General features: G+C 37.8%; 1 pseudogene; it reads left to right on the top strand.

Moving 5' to 3' along the window:
- The first annotated feature begins 640 nt into the window (after positions 1 to 640).
- On the top strand, positions 641 to 18,665 carry LOC114410031 (annotated as a pseudogene).
- Positions 18,666 to 20,096: the final 1,431 nt, after the last annotated feature.

The raw sequence follows: 20,096 nt of genomic DNA, 5'->3' as shown, positions 1-20,096 counted from the left end.
AAAAACAAACCATAAAAACAAAATACACATATTGACACATGGGGAAGGAGGTCGTGATAGAGTTTCGGAAGGAGTAAAGGGGGCTCGCGATGGAGGAGAATGGGGAGGAGGCCGTGACGGAGAGGAAGGGGGAGGGAGGCCATGTCCACGACGACGGGGAAGGTGAAAGGAGACTGCGATCGTGATGGAAGGAAAGAAAAAAGGAGGAAAAAGGAAGAAGAGAGGCGTAGGATCACGAGAGAGGGAAGGAAAAAAAATAAAAAATAGAAGAAAGAAAGACAAGGAGAGAAACCGAATATTTACATAATTATATTAATTTAATAAATATTTAAATAAAATATTTAAAAATAAGAGAGATCTAACAAAATTATTTAAAATTCTAACATGAACCAATAAAAAAAATCTTAAAAAATCTTTAGATAATAAAGCCATAAAAAAAATTTAAAATCTAATGTCAAAGTTATTCTAAGGTTATAAGTCAACCTTGGATTCTTTTTCTAACCATTTTCAATTCCCAAGATAATTAATTTCTTCACTTAATTTCTCACATAATAATAATAATAATATAATAATAACGTAGTAATAACTATACTATATACGCAAACCCCTTCTTATATACATTCACCTTTTTCTGTGCAAGCCAACACTTTGTCCCTAAGATACAGTGCACCACTTGCGAATTTCACAATCATCATATTCCAAAAAAGGTTAAAGTTAAGAAAAAAAAGAGAATTGGTTTGGTGGCACTTGATCTTCCGTGTGAAATGAAATGCTGAAGCTCTCTAGGGCCTATCAGTGCTTCCTTGGCTTCTTCCTCGTCATCTCTATCTTTATGTCCGTATTCACAGGTGGGTGCTAACTCTCACACCCCATAAGATCAAACTTGCCAAAGTTTTGATTTTTTAAAGGTTTTTCACTCATCTTGAGTTTGAATTGTGTCTCTTGGAGTTGTGGGTTCTGTTTGTGTGTCTTAATTCAGATCTGAGAGCAATTGAAATCATGATTCAGTTAGATGTTGAAGCAATTAATAGTTTTTTTTAGCTTAATTATGATACCCATTGTGATTATTCTTGCTTTTGAGGAGAGAAAGTAGGGAGTTATATGCAGTAGTTTTAATTTCACAGTTCACTGCCTCATTTCTTCATGTTCTTGGGGTATAACTTCTTTTCTTTGATTAATAAGTGCCCATTTAGCTTCTGATCATCAAGATTGTAATTTTGGCTTATTTTGCTTCAATTCAATTTGACAGTGAAATAGTCATATGTTCTGAAATTTTGGCCTTTGTTTTTTTCTGTTGCAGGGTGTTCATGACATGCTGTTAAGATTTCGATTGCTATTGTAACATGATGACATTTTTTACTTTGGCCTGAGGTCAATTTACTGGAAGGTGATTTGATTTTTGTTACAAATTATGCAGTCTGATTCATATGAAACTCAAATTTTGGCTTTAAACTTGCTTAAACACTAGCTATTAACTAAAACTATGTGTGATACTGGCTTCTCAAAAATCTGAAGAGATACTCTACATTCTATCATGCTATTCATACAACGACCACAAAAACCATGCTTTTTACCACTGGTGAGGTTGGCTACAATATGGATCAAATGATATGCTATAATGTTCTATTGTAAATTATATCTACAGACAAACCATTGGCCTCTAAATTCTTCTTAATTGTTCCACTTGTAGTTTTTCTTGGTCTCCCTTCATGCTATTCATAAAGTGGGGAAAAGTTGGTTCTCAATTTGGTCTTCAATTGTTGTTATTTATTACTTAAAGCTATCCTTTTTTATTTTTTGTCTTTATATTTGTAATTGCATTTTCTAAATCTTTATTTTACTGTGTACTTTTGTTGGAAAATCTATCAGAAGGCTTTGTTGGTTAACCGCTGAATTTAATTTTGTTGATATTAACTCTTTGTTGACTGTTTGATTCTGCTTCTGATATATCTTTAATGTTTTAAATGCTATTTAATTTTTAGATCGTTATCTAGAAGAAGATGGCAGCTGAGCTAGTCAACGGTGCAACAAGTGAGAAACTGGCTGAAACTGATTGGACAAAAAATATTGAAATTTGTGAACTAGTTGCTCATGATAAAAGGTACCCAAAGATTTCATTTCCTTATTCGGTGTTGTTTCTTTCTGATTGAACAATGTCATTAAACATTGGGAAATGAATAGTTGATGCCAATTGTATGATTGTATCACAAACTAAATTTATTTAGTTTTGTTCATACATAACTTTTTATGCTTCAGATTTGATTATGTCACTTTGTAAGTGTGTGTTTCTTTTTTTCTTTCTTTGCATAGGAATCAAACCTATGATCTCTATCATTGTCGCTTGAGCTATGCTAAGCAGCTAATTATGTGTTTCCTTATTATTGGAAGATAATCCTTATGAATTATCTCATTTTTCTTTGGTCTTGCCAAAATTGATTTCTGGGTTCCTAATAAATTAATTTTCATTCTAGGTGCGCCTTTTTTATTTGGAAGTTTATTTATTTTTTTAAAAGGAAAAGTTATAACTTTCAATTAGTTGGTTAATGAATGATATCTGATGCATGACATACTTAGTTTATTGCTGGATTAGTTTATCTTGTGTTCAAAATAGCTTATAATCAAAATCTTACTAGGAGAGCTTTTGAAAAAAGAAGAAATGAGTAAATCTTAAATAATAATCAAATACAACTGAGCTCTCAATTTGCAATTCAAATTATGCTCTTCATGGTTCTTGTTCACCACTATCCCGGCTTGGCTTTCTTCACTTGATTATGAACATAGATGATTGTCAGTATAGTCCAAATGGTGTTTCTGTTATTTTCTATCATATCTTTTGAATATCAGGCAAGCAAGAGATGCTGTTAAAGCTATAAAAAAGAGACTAGGAAGCAAACACCCCAATACTCAACTCTTTGCTGTCATGGTGAGTATAATATAATGACTTTATTATGTATAGTTATTCATAAACTTTTGTGTGGATTTCTAAACATTTTAATATAAATAGGGGTTTATTAGACTATTAATGAATTAGTTAGTTAGTTAGTTAGTTAGTTAGAGGGGTTTATTAGATATAAATAGGGGAAGAAGGATAGGAGAGAGGGGAGATTTGTTGTCATTGTAAATTGAGCATTAGCTCTTTGTGAAAGGAGAAATCCTTTGTGAAGGGGAAACCCTTGGAGGAGAGTTTTTCTCCTATTTTTTGTTTTTTTCTTACTAGTCAATAAAATCCTTTCTTTTCTTCCTCATTTCAATTCTTGGTTCCTAACAAATTGGTCCGACCTGCCGGATCTTCGAGGGAAAGCCAGTGTTAGAGATGGAGGAAGCGCAAATTTGGGCTAAGAAGGTGGAGCTGCCAGCGTTCATGGGGACAGACCCAATTGGTTGGATTGCTAGGGCTGAAAAATTCTTGAGGTACAAGAAATTCCTTCGTTCCATAAGCTGCAATATGCATTCATGAGCATGGAGGGTGCTGCAACACATTGGTTCTACATTTGAAGCCAAAACAACCCAGATTTAGATTGGGCGTCATTTTCCACAGCTTTGATCAAAAGGTTTAGAGATCGCTATGGTAACCATGTCTTTGAAAGATTGAGTATCTTGAAGCAAGAAAAGAAAACTGAGATGGAAACCCACATCAAAAAATGAGAGACTTCCACAGAGTTCTTGAAAGAGAGGACCAACATTTCGGAGCTGAAACACATGTTGCACAAGATATTGAATGAAGAAGTTGATTCCCATGCCTCTCAACAAGACAAAAATAGCATGGAGGGAAGTGGGTTAGAATTCAGTGAAGCAAAGGCTAGTTCTTGGGCAAGAAAGGTGGAACTACCCAGCTTTGATAGAAGCATAGAAGGGGGAACTGATTTGAAGGGTAACAGTTTTGAGTGTGACAGTGACCCATTGCAGTTCTTCAAATCAGAAAACAGAAGTAAAGAAGATTCAGTAATCAAGAATCACACCCTTTGTGGTGGAGAAGAAACCAAAAATGATGAAGCAAAATTAGCAAGAGAAAAAAAGACTGAAAAGATTATGGAGGAAGAAGTTGATCCATCGATAAAGAGGGAGAAGCACAAGGAAAATGGAGTGACGAATGTGGGCTGCGAAGACGATTTTCTTGATAACCCAATTACAGATTTGATCAAAAAGGAAGTCGAAGCTGGTGATGCAACCAAGCCACATTGTTTTCAAGATTCAGATTTCCATAAAAAGATTGTTATGGTGAAACAAAAATCATTCATGAAGGTGGTTGGAACATCAATGGTGCTTGAATCTTGGAATGCCAACTTGTTGGGTGAGCCTTTAGCATTAAATTTTGTTGTGTCTATGGATGACAGCTCGACATTGGAGCCAAGGCAGAAGGGAGCTACTGAGACAGTCATGATGATTCAAATTATATGGAGTCCACCCTCATCCCCACCACCACTGAAGCTGCCGGACCTGAGTTTGCATGAAGTTGCCAGCGGGTTCACAGTTGATCCCCCATGGAGGGACACCAAAGAGGCACACCCTGTTAGTGTAAATGATTCAGTTTTGAAGGATGAGAAAGAGGAAGGGGGAGTTTTGGAGTTCTGCAAAGGAGGTCCAACTTTTTACATAGTGGGTCATGCCCAAATGGGCTATAGAAATGGGATTCATAAAAGAGGAGCAGAAACTTGGAATTCAAACCGGGTGGCAGGATTTATACTGCTAAAGTTGGATGTTTGTGTACCTGATGACATGTTAAAAGAGCAGAGGTGGAAAGAGATTGAAGCATCACACATGGAGGTCCAGTTTAATCAAAATTTGCTTCCATCCTGACCTCCATCGGAGCCACCAAACTCAACCCACATGCAGGGGCAATGGGTCGTTCCCTGTCAAGCTACAAGGGGTGCAAATGTCTTCTAGCAATCGGAGAAAACTTGAGGAGGTTTCAATGTGCAATTCCAGTTTTCAAATTTCAACCTTGAGGACAAGGTTGATTTTTAGGAGGGGTGTATTGTTAGGATATAAGGAGAAGGGAGAGTTAGCTAAGATAGTTAGACTATTAATGAGTTAGTTAGTTAGTTAGAGGGGTTTATTAGATATAAACAGGGGAAGGAGGATAGGAGAGAGGGAGATTTGTTGTCATTGTAAATTGAGCATTAGCTCTTTGTTAAAGGAGAAATCCTTTGTGAAGTGGAAACCCTTGGAGGAGAGTTTTTCTCCTATTTTCTGTTCTTTTCTTACTAGTCAATAAAATCCTTTCTTTTCTTCCACATTTCAATTCTTGGTTCCTAACAGTATAGTTATTCATAAACTTTTGTGTGGATTGCTAAACGTTTTACCTATACTGAAAAACTAATATAAAGACAGTTTTCGCTACAGAAGCTTGGTTATTTGACTTTCTTGTGTTGGATATTTACATTTCTTGCTTTCTTGTTCTGTAGTGTTTTACTGAGTCATCTTTGATCTATTGATTTTCTAGTTGCTGGAAATGTTGATGAACAATATTGGAGAGCATATTCATGAGCAGGTGATTGATACTGGAATTATTACTATTCTCGTAAAAATTGTGAAGAAAAAGGTCAGTTTATTCCACAAAGACTTATGTTATTTAGCATTGTCAGTTTTTCTTAACCTCACTTTTTTATTCTCTCATTCTTTGGTTGCAGTCTGATTTGCCTGTCAGGGAGCGGATATTTCTCCTACTAGATGCCACACAAACATCCCTTGGTGGTGCATCTGGAAAGTTTCCACAGTATTATAATGCATATTATGATTTGGTGGTAGGTACACATTTGTGACACAAACCCCTGGGACATTCTTATGGTTTGATCTGGATTCATTTGATGAATAGGTGGTGGCTAGGCTGTTGTCTAGGCAAAGAAAAAAAGTTTATTTAAACTATATGATTTTACAAGTATAAGAGGCCAGCAGTCATTTTTCAATTAGCAGCAATTGAAACTTTAATTGCTTACTTGAAAGAGTATTTTTGTGTCCACATTTGAACTGGATATATGATGCTAAGTGCTAACTTAAGGTAATGATGGTCAGGTTATACTTATATGGTAGTTGCTTATATTGGTTATAGTGCATTGTGATGATTAATCGGGAAAGGAACTATGAGCAACAGTGAGGTGATGTGCCCAAAGGGTTTCAAGAGTACATGTTGGTTGTCAAGGGTTCAACCCAGTGACCCATGCCCAATGGCTTAAACAGGGAAGAGTCTGCATCTGATGCATGGTGTTATATGTCAAGAGTTGTGCCTCACCTAACAACTTAAGATTTTTATGGTGGTAAGCGCTCTTGATCATATCATTTGGTATTAGAGCTGGTACAGGTTTGAATCTCTAGTTTGATATGTTTTAATTATTTCAATGTTTGGGGAAAACAGTTTCTTAGAGGGAGGGAATGATATGCATAAAGGGTTGCGAGGGTACATGTTTAAGCCTGTTAGTATAGTTCAATCCTGTGATCCATACTCAATAGCTTAAATAAGTAAAGGCTTGCATCTGATACAGTGTTATATGTCAGAGTTACACCTCAACTAAAACCTGGGCATGGTGATAAGTACACTTATTCAACATATCATTTGGTACCAGAGCCAATGCTGGTTCGTATCCTAGGTTCAACATGTTTCTGATTATCTCAAAGTTTGAGGGCAAACCTTGATCAAGCTTAAAGTCAACAGTTGCGCTTCTACTAACAGTTTTTTAGCTTTTAGCATGATGGTAGGTGTTCTTGTCATACCAAAAGGGGTATGAATGATGGTAGTAATAATATATATAAGAGATCAAGTCCCTGGATGGTCAGCAAATATGCCGGTTGCTGGGTACTAAGCATTTATTTACAGTCCCTCACGCTGCTAATTAACTTCTCTTTATTTGTTACCTAATTATAGACAGCTATCACTATCCTACTCTCTTGGTACACAATACAAGTTGTTACCAAAAGAAAAAGAAAAATGGTTGCTGGGGGGTATAATTGTTTTGCAATACTAGTCATTATATGCCCTTTGAATGCCAATACTAAAAGCAAAGTCATGACATTGGGTTTATACTTTTTACAGAGTGCTGGAGTGCAGTTTGCTCAAAGGGATCAAGTGGTCCAACCAAATATTCCTATTTCACAACCTAGTAGGACTAGTAATGTACCAAACAGGGAGCAGGCCTCACCTAGACATGAAGCAGTTGCTCAGCCAGCAGAGTCCCAGACTGTCCCTGAATCTAGGTGACTTTTGCTTTTCAGTTTTAGTGTACTGGTGATTGTTGAGTTTCTGTTATTGATTCAGAATGTGAAAAGTTGGTTACAACAGTTTGGATCTCTCTATACATAGAGATATCAACAGAAAACTAACTACAGCAGTTAATCAATCATGGTTAACTGTTAACTAACCAAACAGAAGTGACAGCTGTACAAACACAGATGTGCAAACCAAAATACAAAGAGAAGAGTAAGATACTCTAATACCCCCCCACAAGTTCAAGGTGGGTGATTCTGAACAGAGGAAGAAGAATCACACACTTTGAGCTTGGATCTCTACTAAAAATTGGTAACAGAGAGGGCCTTGGTAAGGATATCAGCATACTGCAGATGAGCTGGAACATACACAACCTGAAGCAGCTTGTTAAGCACCTTTTCCCTGACAAAGAACATGCTCCATATGCTTAGTCCTTGCATGCAGAACCGGCTTGTGAGCAAGGGAAACTGTACTTTTGTTATCACAATGGATAACAGGAACTGTGTGCTGAACCTGAAGTTCAGATAAAAGATATTGGAGCCAAGATACTTCAGCAGTAACCAATGCAAGACTCCTATATTCAGCTTAAGTGCTGGACCGAGCCACAACAGTTTGCTTCTTGGACCACCAAGAAATTAGATTAGAACCAAAGAAAACACCAGCTTCAGAAGTGGATCTTCTGTCATCAGGGTTAGCAGCCCAATCTGCATCACAGTAAGCTGTGATGAAGAAAGGTTTAGGAACAGACTGAATGTGGAGACCCCAAGTAAGAGTACCCTTTAGATACCTTAAAATTCGTTTGACTGCTACCCAATGCTCCTCACAAGGATGAGTCGTAAATTGGCACCCTTTGTTGACAGAAAAACTGATTTCAGGTCTGGTTATTGTGGCATATTGAAGGGCACCAACCACAGATCTGTACAGAAAAGGATCAGACAGTGATTCTTAACCAGCTTTTGTAAGTTTACAACCAGTAACCATAGGAGAGGAAATAGGCTTAGCTTCTGTCATATTGGTTTTGGTTAGGAGATCCCAGACATATTTGCCTTGAGTAAGAATGAGTGACCCATCAGGTTGATGCTTAATTTCAATACCAAGAAGATAATCCAATGAACCAAGATCCTTCAAGGAGAAAACACTATTGAGTTTGCAAACTAAGCTCTGCAGCAAAGTAGGATTACCACCGGTGATGATTATGTCATCAACATAGATCCACATGTAGACAGTTGTGGAACCTTTGGAATAGACAAATAATGAGGGATCACATTTGCTAGAGCTGAAACCAAACTTCAAGAGTGTCTCCTTTAGCCTATCAAACCAAGCCCTAGGTGCTTGTTTAAGGCCATAAATTGCCTTGTTAAGCTTACAAACCATTGACTTACTTGAAGCCTCAAAACCAGGAGGCTGCTGCATATAGACCTCTTCCTCCAAGACATCATTAAGAAAGGCATTGTTGACATCAAGTTGCTGAATTGGCCAGTGATAGTTGACAGCCAAGGAGAGAAGAAGTCACACAATAATAGGCTTGATTACTGGGGAAAAAATATCAGTATAATCAGTGCCATACTGTTGGTGGAAATCTTTGGCCACCAATATGGCCACCTACTGTCGGTGATACATGAACAAAAGATGAATATTGTGCTACAAACTGAAACAGAATGGAAGGTGGGTTGTGGGGATAAATTCAGATTTTGGGAGGATAGGTGGGTAGGAGGAGGGGAAGCATTAATGAGGAAATATCCCAGGCTGTATCAAGTCTCCTGCCAACAACAAAGACTCATTCAGCAAATGGGGAGACAAACCGAAACAGTTTGGGAATGGAATCTTGAGTGGAGAAGATCCCTATTTGACAATGAAGTAGATGCGGCTGTCAGATTTATGGATGAAATATCACAGATACCAATCCAAAATCAGATCACAGATCGCTGGATATGGAAACCAGAAACTAGCAGACAGTATTCTACAAGAAGTGCATACCACCTACTGCATGAAGCAACAGTAGGGGACAACCTGGATGAGGCATTAGAGGATCTATGGAAGCTAAAAATCCCAGCAAAAGCTCTAATTTTTGCATGGAGACTAAAGAAAGACAGATTACCAACCAAAGCTAATCTGAGAAGGAGACAAATCCAGCTGAATAATACAATATGTCCTTTTTGCAGAAGTAAGGAGGAGGAAGCCTCTCACCTGTTTTTTGATTGCCCAAAGACACAGCCCTTATGGTGGGAATCCCTCTCCTGGATTCAAACCATGGGAGCTTTTTCTGTTAATCCAAGACAACATTTCATGCAGCACACAATTGGCATAAATGGAGGAAAGCAGTATTCTAGATGGAAGTGTTGGTGGGTGGCCCTTGGTCTATTTGGCAGCACAGAAATCGAAATGTTTTCCTAGATGAGCCTTTTAATGGAAGCAAGCTGCTGGAAGACGCAATATTTCTAGTCTGGTCATGGCTTAGAGGGTTTGAGAAATATTTTGTTGACTCATATAACTACTGGTCTAGTAATCTACCAGTAGCTTTTTTATATAGGATAGAAATGATGGGTATTACACGGTAGTAATATATCAGGTCTGCAATCTGGATCATCACACTAGTGGATCCAGCAGCATACCCAGCACTGATATTGTATTTATAGTACCTCGGGTACTTTCAAACATTTATAATATATTATATTTTGGCTGATAAAAAAAAAATTCTTGAGACCTAAACTGAAGCTTGTTTTTGGTGTAAGGTCTTAAGAGAGGAAAGTGTGCACAACCAAACACCCCAAGAAAGTTATAATCCAGTTTTTGATTAAACAACTTCTCATTAGGAATTTCAGAATTAATAGAAGAACTACGGAGTCAGTTTATGAGATAAACACTTGTTAGGAAAGCTTGATCCCAATAGGTGAGTGGCAAAGAATCCTTAGCTACTAGAGTTAACCTCAACTCTACTATGTGTCTATGCTTCCTTTCCACCACCCCATTATGGTGATGAATGTGAGGACAAATGATCTGATGAAGAATGCCCAATTGTTGGAGAAAATCAGTAAACGGACGAAATCCCCCCCCCCCCCCCCCCCCAATCAGATTGAACAGATTTAATTGAACAATTAAAACTGTTTTTCAGCCATGGCCTTAAACTGTTTGAAAACATTTAAGGTTTGAGTCTTAGATTTTAGGAGAAATGTCCATGTATACCTAGTGCAAGTATCAATAGAAGTTACATAATAGGTATAACTAGTAGAGGAAACAAAAGGTGCTGGACCCCACAAATCACTGAAAATTAATTCAAGAGGTGTAGAATAAGAAGTAGAAGATAAGGGAGAGTGTATTTGTTGTGCTTTGCCAAGACAACAGGAATTGCAAAAATCAAGCTCATTTTTATTATTGAAAGAAATATTACACAAACGCATTACAAGTTTTTGGGTAGCCACAATTGGGTGCCCTAGTCTAGAGTGCCAAGTGTTGGTTGAGACAGTATTTACAAAAGCAGAATTAACAGGAAAATGAGTTTTTACAATGGAAGACAACAAATCAGACTTTGAGGTAGACTTGGTAAATGAGCTTGAAGAGGTAGAATTTGACAGTAGCTTGGTTAATGTGTACAAGCCATTGGATCCAAGATGTCCTTTGAGAAGAATCTCATTGGATCCCTGAGATTTAACACGGCACACATTAGGGTGAAATTCAAGGGAAACTGAATTATCCCTTGTAAATTGACTAAAACTTGGAAGATTTTTAGAAATGGTTGGAACATGCAATATTCTATTGAGAACTAAATCAGTAGAATGATTATAAGGAAGATGAACCAATAGATTTGATGGGTAGACCTTGACCATTGCCTACAATCACTTGATCGGGACCCTCAAATGAAGAACACTGCTGAACGTTCTCAACATTGGCAGTAACATGATGAAAGGCACCCAAGTTGGGATACCAAATGTTGGATGGGTCAGAAGTTGAACCAACAGTCATAGCTTGAGGACTGTGATTCTGTTTGGTAGTGAAATTTGTCATTTGTTGAGAGGAGACCATAGCCATCTGAGTAGGAACCATTTGTTGCATGACTGGTTGTTGCATGACTGGTTGTTGCATGAAGGCCCTGCTGGAGTGAAAAAATTAGCAAAGGGATGTTGCAACTGATTACCAAAAGGAGAAGCAGCAAAAGTCTGAGGAAACATCATGCAGTAAGGAGATGCAGTAGTTGAGGGCTTGTGCCAACAATCAGCAGCCACATGTCCAAACTTCTGGCAGATATAGCACTACAAAGAACTATGACCGGCACGTCCTCCACGGCCTCCTCTGCCACCAGATTTGCCACTATTATGACCAGCATTCTGATTCTGACCAGAATCAGTTTGTGAAGTGTTGGAATTCTGCTGAACATAGTTGGCAGTAGCAGATGCTGAAGTGTTGGTTTTGTATTGTGCAGAGGATGGCATAACAGAGGAAGAGGTCACATTAACCAAAGCTGCCTTCCCAGACACAATCATGAGAGATTGAGCTCATCCCAGACAGTGGGTAACTCCTCTAGCATTGCTGAATTTAACTCTTGGATTTCAGATATGGCCTTAGAGGAGGTTAGGTCTATTGGTAGAAAGTTCACTTGGTACAGACCTAATGGGAGTGTCATGAGCAAGCTGGACAGGTTTTTCTTATCTGATAACTGGCTGGCTCAATGGCCTGATACCACCCAGTTTGTGATGGATAGGAATTTTTCAGACCACTGCCCTATCCTTTTGAGATCTAAAATCATTGACCGGGGGCCTAAGCCATTCAAGATCATGGACTGGTGGATGAAGGATAAGGGATTCCAGAATATGGTGGCTCTCAAGTAGAACAATTATCACCCTAATGGTTGGGGAGGTTACGCCCTCAAGCAAAAGTTGAAGTTCATTAAAGCTTGCATAAGGCAGTGGAGCTTATCCAATGGAGTTATCAATGCTAAGAAAATTCAGGATTTAAAGAGGGAGTTGAATGCTTTGGAGGCTGGTATTAATGATAGAACCTTGTCTCAAGCTGAAGTGGAGCTCAAGAAATCCCTTCAGGAGCAGCTTTGGTATGCAGCTAATGCCTATGAATCCATGTTGAGGCAAAAGGCCAGAGTGAAATGGTTAAAGGAAGGGGATGGAAATTCTGCTTATTTCCATAAAATGATTAATCACAGAAGGAGGCACAATGCTATTCAAGGATTGATCATTGATGGGGTGTGGGTCCATGACCCTAGTAGTGTTAAAAATGAGGCTTTTAATCATTTTAAAGACAGATTCTCTGAGCAGAATCTTAATAGACCAACCCTGGATGGTGTTCAGCTACCTTCCCTTGGTCAAGGAGAGAAAGAAAACCTTGTGGCTAGATTCATTAAAGCAGAAATTACCTCAGCTGTGTGAGACTGTGGTGGAGACAAAAGTCCTGGCCCGGATGGCCTTAATTTCAACTTTATCAAGCAGTTTTGGAAGATTTTGAAGCCTGATTTTATTAGGTTCTTGGATGAGTTCTATATTAATGACACTTTCCCAAAAGGAAGCAATGCCTCTTTCATATCCCTTATCCCCAAGCTCAATGATCCCCAATCTCTTAATGACTATAGGCCCATCTCTCTTATAGGATGTGTCTATAAAGTTGTGTCCAAGCTCCTGGCTAATAGGTTGGCCCTCGTTTTACCTCACCTCATTGATGAAAGGCAAACAACTTTTATGAAAGGAAGACATATTCTGCATGGAGTGATGATTGCTAATGAGGTTATAGCTGAAGCTAAATCAAAAAATAAACCATGCATGTTTTTCAAGGTGGACTTTGAAAAAGCTTATGATTCGGTCTCTTGGGGATTTCTTAATTATATGATGATGAGGATGGACTTTTGTGAAAGATGGAGAAAGTGGATACATGGATGTCTTTCTAGTGCATCAATATCCATTTTAATCAATGGCAGTCCCACTAGGGAGTTTGTCCCCGAGAGAGGCTTAAGGCAGGGAGATCCCCTTGCTCCTTTCCTTTTCAACTTAGTAGCAGAAGGTCTTACAGGATTGATGAGGACAGCCATATCTAAGAACTTGTTCAGCAGCTATCAAGTGGGAAGTCTGAAGGAGGATGTCAATATTCTACAATATGCAGATGACACTTTGTTTTTTGGAAATGCAAATTTGGCCAATGTTAGAGTCTTAAAGTCTATTCTGAGATGTTATGAGCTGGTTTCAGGCCTCAAGATCAATTATGCTAAAAGTCAGTTCGGTTGTTTGGGCAAATCAGAGGGTTGGTGTAGAGATGTAGCTCATTTTCTTAACTGCAGCCAGCTGGTTATTCCTTTCTCTTATCTTGGAATTCCAGTGGGGTCAAGCCCTAAAAGCTGGAGTGTTTGGCAGCCTATCATCAACAAGTTTGAGACCAAGCTGGCAACTTGGAAGCATAGATGTCTCTCGATGGGTGGTAGAATAACCCTCATCAATTCTGTTTTAACAACTTTGCCCATCTACTTGCTGTCTTTTTACAGATTCCCCAAAAAAGTAGTTCATAAAATAGTATCTATTCAGAGAAACTTTCTTTGGGGAGGTGACAATGAGACAACCAAGATCCCTTGGGTCAAATGGGATACAGTTTGCCTTCCTAAGATCAGAGGGGGGTTAGGAATTAAAGACTTGAATAAGTTTAATGAGGCCTTGCTTGGCAAATGGGGTTGGGAGTTGGCGAATAATCAGCACCAGCTTTGGGCAAGAATCTTATTGTCCAAATATGGAGGATGGAACGCCTTACTCTATGGCAGAAACAGTGCAGACTTTTCTCCTTGGTGGAAGGATTTAAAATCTGTCTTCCAGCAGCAGCACCACAATAGTTTGATCAGTAACTTGAGGTGGCAGGTGGGTAATGGGGCCAAAATCAAGTTTTGGAAGGATAAGTGGAGGGGGGATGACTTAAACCTCCAAGACAAATATCCTGCTCTGTACCAAGTGAGTCATCAGCAGGACTCTACTATCAGCCTAATGGATCATTTTGATGACAATAGATGGGATTGGAAGATACATTGGAGGAGAAATTTCTTTGATCATGAAATCGATATGGTGGCAGCTTTCATGGATGAGATTGATGGAGTTCAGATCCACCTTTCTAGTATGGACTATCTTACTTGGAGGGCTGATCCTAGTGGGTCTTATTCCACAAAGTCAGCATACAACCTCTTGATGGATGATGGCAGTTCTGATAATGAAGACAGTGCTTCCAGGATTATGTGGAGTCTGAAAATTCCTCCAAGAGCAAGTGCTTTCTCTTGGAGACTTTTCAAAAACAGATTGCCTACTAAGGCTAATCTGAGAAGGAGGCAGGTGGATCTACCTTCTTATAGATGCCCTTTATGTGATGTTGAGGAGGAAAGTGTTGGTCACGTCATGTTCTCTTGCACAAGAACTAGGAGTCTTTGGTGGGAGGTTTTGAGCTGGGTTAGTAGAGTGGGCCCTTTCCCCATTGACCCTAAAAATCATTTCATACAATTCTCTCATTGGAACAGCAAAAGCTATATAGACAGGAGATGGGAAGTGCTTTGGATAGCTCTATCCATGACTATTTGGAAGCATAGAAATTCAGTGGTTTTTAATAACCAGATTTTCAACCCCGAAAAAGTCATGGATGAAGCTTTATTCCACACTTGGTCATGGTTAAAATGTATGGTCAAAGATTTCCATATTCATTTCAACCAATGGTCTACTAGCTTGAAGGAGGAGCTGTCTTAGGGGGTTGTTTCCTTTTTGGTTTCAGCGAATGTGCTTATGTAACTTTTGGATGGGTTAGGCAATTTTTGCCTTGTATATTTTTATCCTCTCTTCAGTACACCTAGTACTGAATTATATATAATACTATCTGATTTTTGCTGTGCAAAAAAAAAACCAAAGCTGCCTTCTTTCGATACCTCTCAATTCGTGCCTCATGACCAATCAGTAAAGTTTCAATTTCATCAACAGTAAGGGGTTCAGCATGGTTATTAATGAAGGAAATAGACGACTCATAGGTTTCAGGCAAACCTTCAACAATGACAGCAATGTGTTCATGCACTGAAATGGGATCACCAATAGCATTAAATGAATCCACTAGATCTTGGACCGCTGAAAGAAATTTAGAGACTGTGCGGCCTTCAAGAGTAAGTTGATGAAGCTGAGTGTGGAGGTGATTACACTCCACATTCATGTGAGTGTGAACGTGATTATTGATTTTGTCCTGCAGAAGCCATCAAGACTTGCATTTGACAAACATTCGAAGAATAGGTGCTGAAATTGTGGAATGCAACCAGGAAAGCAATAATTGATTCTGTTGATCCCAAAGTCTGAACACTTCAGTGACTCTGCCAGCATTTGCATCTTTAATGGTGTCAAACCTTTGCGGAATCTGAACCTCATGAATAAAATGAAGCAAATTATAACCATGAATTATAGGTTCCACCTGTGACTTCCAAAACAGATAATTTGTCGAATCAAGCTTTTCAGTAATGATGTGATTTAGATTGGTGTTCACTGGAGCAGGATGCACAGGTGGCGCAGCACCGCTGTGTGGTGGATTGGGGTCACCACCACCACCACCAGTAGCAGGTGTAGCCATGAGTGAACGAATAAAAACAGCCAAACACCACACGCGGAAACAGAAAATACAATCGCACAAGCAAAGAACAGAATCGCAAAGCAGGAAAAACGAACCAAACAGAATCGGATTCAATGCAGAAACATCTTGTGATGAACTCTGATTATAAGGAAAAACTCAATCGCACCACAAAAATTGGGAAAAACAGATTGAATCGAGCAAAAGGCCCAGAAAAATCAACTCAGTAGAGTGAAAGGCTCGGAAAGAAGCGAATCGAGCAAAGCTCGGAAAAAGAGAAAATATCAGAGACTCTTCTTCTAGATCGAAACCTGAAGCTCTATGATACCATGTTGAGTTTCTGTTATTGATTTGGAATGTGAAAAATTAGTTACAACAGTTTGGATCTCTCTATATATAGAGATCAACAGAAAACTAACTACAGCAGTTAATCCATCATGGTTAACTGTGAACTAACCAAACAGAAGTGACAGCTGTACAAACACAGCTGTGCAAACCAAAATACAAAGAGAAGAGTAAGATACTCTAATAGTGATTGACAGGATCTCTAGAAACCCTTTGCTAGACAACTCTAATCTAAATGATTTTATTATGGTAAGAAGAATTATTTGCTTTGGTTAGAGGATGGCAACTGGGATAATAAGATTTAGCCAAATACAATTTGTTTTTTATCAAATGAAATGAATGATGAGAGACAGTTTCAAAATCTATTTTAGGGTTTTTTTTTTTTCTTAATTTCCTTTATAAGTTCATTCTGAAATTATTTGTTCAAATCTTCATTTTCATCTAATTGTATCTTGCAGCATTATTCAAAAGGCTAGCAATGCATTAGAAGTACTAAAAGAGGTCCTTGATGCTGTTGATGCTCAAAATCCTCAGGTGAGTGCCGAGAGTTAGTTATAGAATCTGTAAATAGTTACATTCTAACTTTTGCTTTATAAATGGTTTATTTTCAGGGAGCAAGTGATGAATTCACCCTTGACCTTGTAGAACAATGTTCTTTTCAAAAACAAAGGGTTATGCATCTTGTAATGGCTTCTCGGTAAGGCTACTTGAAAATTTTCTTTTCTTATTTTTTGTCTATACAATTTCCTTTTTTCTCCTTTGTAGACTTGAGATGGTTCAGATCAGAGGGTGGATGTCCAATTCCTTTTCTTCTAGTCTGTTGGTAGCTCTAAGAAATTTGCTTTGATACGCATTCTATTCAAATTGGCTAACCCTGAAAAAAAAACTATGTAGGCTTTGTTTAATAATATATACTCGGTAGATTTTAGGTGTTGATCTGTTAGACCCTTGAGGTCAAGGCAAGAAAGCTGATAATTAGATAGAATCTAATTAATAGAATTCAATTCTGATACAATTAGATAGGATCTGTTAGAATTTATTTCTGTTATTTAGTCTCATTCATTCCATTACCCAGTTTCTTTGCTTTAGACAGGATTTTTTCTGTTAAGATTTAGCTTCCTTGTTTAGGGTTGTCTCTTCTATAAAGGAGGATGAATTCTAGTATTGAATAACAAGAACTATTTTGGGTATGTGAAACTTGGAGATTCACTACCTCCCAAAGCACCAGTAGCATGGTAAGATCCTTGCAGGTTCTAGAAAAGTATAAATTTGGTTTTTATGTTCTTCTTATTTTCTAAGGAGAAGGGCAAGGCAGAATCTTAGATGTACACATGCATGTACACTTTATGAGACAAGCACAAGAGACGTAGTCATGATAAAAACTTTTTAATTTTTTTTAACAAATATGTCAACAAATGGTTACTCAGTAATTAGAATTTGAACATATTTGACGGGTTGAGTAGTTAATTATATCTAAACTGGAATTACTTTTAACAAAAATTCTTTTCTTGCAATTTTCCCTAATATTTATGTATTCGCAGATGCACAAGCACAACACAGGCATTTATTACTATTATATGGTTAATTTGTTCCTTAAATTGGTTATGTATTGGTCTTTTGTAGAGATGAAAGGATAATTTCTCGAGCAATTGAATTGAATGAGCAACTTCAGAAAGTTCTTGCAAGACATGATGACCTTCTTGCTGGCAGAGTTACAATGACCACCACTCGATTCGACCATGAAGAAGCAGAGGAGGAAGAGGAGCCTGAACAGTTAGTCCGAAGGTGCCTTCCCTGTTTTTGGAATTCAATTTATTACCCTTTTGTAACAAAGGATAATACTAAATTTTCAGAATTCTTTAATCTCTGTATGTCTAATTCCTTGCAGATTACGGAAGGGAAAGGCTTGTGCAAGGCCTGAAGATGAGGAGACTGAAACCAACATCCCTCGCTTGGGTTTGCTTGGAGAGAGACTCAACCGTCCACTAATACGACCACTCTCAATAGAGTCACCTTCTCGAGAAGTTGATACTCGTTCTCCACCAGTTGTGATCCCGCCATCTCGAGAAGCTAATACCCGATCTCCACCTGTTGTGATTCCACCTCCTCGGCCGAAACAGAATGGGGAGGTTCCTCATCCAGTGGCAATTCCACCCCCACCTGCAAAGCACATTGAGAGGGAGAGGTTTTTTCAGGAAAACAAGGATGGTTCTAATTTGTCTGGCCACATGAGAGGTATCACCTTACATAGTCGTAATGGCAGCAGCTCTCGGAGTGGAAGCTTTGATTTTAGTGACTGATCTCTTGACAACAGGATCTCTTTTAGCTTTTCTTTTTTATTTTTGTCTAAATTTGGAGTTGGTATTATTTAAGCCATGAGGAAGTGGTGATTTCTTATTTAGTCTTGGTGAGTATGGAGATGGGAGGAGGAAAGGGAAGCCGCATCAGCTTCAGTTTATATATTACTTGTAATTATGCTCTCTGAGAGTATGTGCCATGACCTGAGGTGTGTAAGTTTCACGTAAAGTGTTATAACTGATAATAGTCTTTCTTTCCCTAATTTCTTGAAACTACTGTTTTTCTAAATTTAAGCTAAAATATCCAAACAAGCTGAAATTTTTTTAGCTATGCAATTGTCCAAATATCCAAATAAGCTGAAATTCTTTTTCTAACTTTTAACAAAAATAGCTAAAAACTGAACATTTAAGTTATAGCAAACATGTAGGCTTTGGGGAATTAAAAATTAGAGAATATAGTTATTTTGAAATCGATCAATTCATTTCATATTTGAGTGTTTCATTTTAGGATAATGTTTTGTGTCTGGATTTGCATTTAGTCATTTTCAATGGATAACTATGAATTGAATTTCAAGGAATAAATATTAATTAGGTTTAATTGTCCATTTTACCACTAAACTTTTATCATTTTGCTAATTTTATGATTCAAGTTTTTTATGAAGTGTGCAAATGTTGAAGACTTGGATTTTAAAATTTATGAAATAGTGATAGTTGGATGATAAAATGTGTAATTAAGCCTAAATATGATAGATGATGATAAAAACACTTATGGTGACTGAAGTTATTAGGGAAGGATCTCGTAAAAGAATATTGTGATGAGTCATTTTTTTGTTATGGTTTTCCATGAATGTTTTTAAAGATGTTTTTCTCCTCTCTTGGAATATTAGAGGATCAAATAATGTTCTAGCTAAATGACATCGGATGGAATTGGTGAGGAAATTCAAACTAGTCGGCCTTCCTCATCCTTGTGGAAACCCATATTCCCTTTGGAAGGATGATATCTTTTCACAAAAAACAAAATATGGATATGTTGCTATTACACAAGGACATGGTGGTGGTCTTTCGGTTCTTATGAAAATGGGGAGGAATATAAGGATATCAGTTGTTGCTATGAGTTTTCTTTCCATCACTTTTAACCTCTTGGTGGGCGGAGGATGTGCACTTGTAGTTGCTTCAATGCTAGTCCTACTAATTCTTTACGAGATCAATTCTAGAGTTACTTGATTGATCTTGGATCTCAATTGTTCACCCTTTGACTCTTATTAGTGACTTTAAATAGATTCTTTGGCGAAGTGATAAAAAAAGGTGAAAATTTCTCTCAAAATTGGGCAGATGCACTTTAGAAACCAGTGTGGTTGGTAGAGGAAAAAAGTCTTCTTTTAGCAAAATCTTAAACCATATATTTTTAAATATACTCTCTACCGATTAAAATTAATTCAAAATGATAAAATTTTGAGTCTGAATCATATTTAATGATTCTTTCTCTTAAAGATTTTAATAAATTTTAACTAATTAGAGAAAATGTGTTCCTAACACTTCTCATAAGTAGTTCTTTTTCAACGGAAGAGGAACATCTAGTAATGCCAATGCCATTGTTCTTAAAGAGTTGCTTTTAAGGGGAAATCCTATGACAATGTAGACTGGACTTTACAAGTCTAGCTTGATTGATTGTGGTTTTTTACATCAGATGGTGA

The sequence above is a fragment of the Glycine soja genome, chromosome 4 (genome assembly GCF_004193775.1).
Source record: "Glycine soja cultivar W05 chromosome 4, ASM419377v2, whole genome shotgun sequence".
In the NCBI taxonomy this organism is placed as follows: Eukaryota; Viridiplantae; Streptophyta; class Magnoliopsida; order Fabales; family Fabaceae; genus Glycine; species Glycine soja.
This window is presented reverse-complemented; position numbering and strand designations above follow the sequence as displayed.